Genomic DNA, 994 nt, shown 5'->3' on the forward strand with positions numbered 1-994 from the left:
CTATAAACACCTGAGAGAGGATGAAACAAAAGGATAGATCCTTGTTTTGAAATAGGAATAGTGAAAGCTGCGATGATAGCACGTGACTCGTCGATTTCGCGAATGCTCCCTTCGTCCTTAGTCGATTTAGTTAGTTTCAATGGAAATAGTCGAATGGATACGCCACTGGGACGTTCTCGAAAGGTGCCTTGTACCCCGGAGGTTGCATTTATACGAATTGCGGCGGAAGGAACCATTGTATAATCCAAGATGGCCTCCACGTCGGAGAGGATTATTATTGGCTAATACGAGGCAAGAGGCTCCGCCTTGGTTCACGGCTCGTGACGGGATGATTTATTGGGATTTCTGTCTGTTCGCCCCTGCGCTGCAACGAACGCGCGTTACCTAGGCTTTCCTAGACGGTAGGTAGGTATCTCTCTGTAGAACTACGATATCGACTCTAGAAACGAGTCCAAGGATGTCTTCGTTCTTACGTCGATTCAACTTCTTTATGCCTTTGTTGGATCCCACATCTATCCTTTCGACGATGCTTTTAGAAAATCCATCTTACAGATCTATTCGTTTCAATTCACTTAGAAATATTAATTCTATGGACGAGATAATACCCCCCCCCCCAACCCCCGCCCCGCCCCGCCCCTGTGTGAATTATAGCCCTGGAGTATCGTTCAGATCGTCCGACAAAAAAATATCTCGTTAATTCGATTTCGTATTCGATGATGCGTTCGATAATGTTTCGTCGCTTTCGATCTCTCATCCACTTGGCAAGGACATCGCTTGACTCCGCACGTGCTGACGTCAATGAGCGAAAGAACAACGGAGAATTGGTATGTAACATCAATTGCGACGATTAAGCGTCGGCTAAGTGGTATGGACTTGATATGGACTTTAATCGGTAGACGAAGCGTGACTTTGATTCTCCGAAGATTGGAGAAGAAGGAGAAGGAGAAGGAGATTAAGGAGAAGAAGAAATAAGAGAATAAGAGATGTGGGTTAG

This window comes from Vespa crabro, chromosome 6 (genome assembly GCF_910589235.1).
Source record: "Vespa crabro chromosome 6, iyVesCrab1.2, whole genome shotgun sequence".
Taxonomy (NCBI): domain Eukaryota; kingdom Metazoa; phylum Arthropoda; class Insecta; order Hymenoptera; family Vespidae; genus Vespa; species Vespa crabro.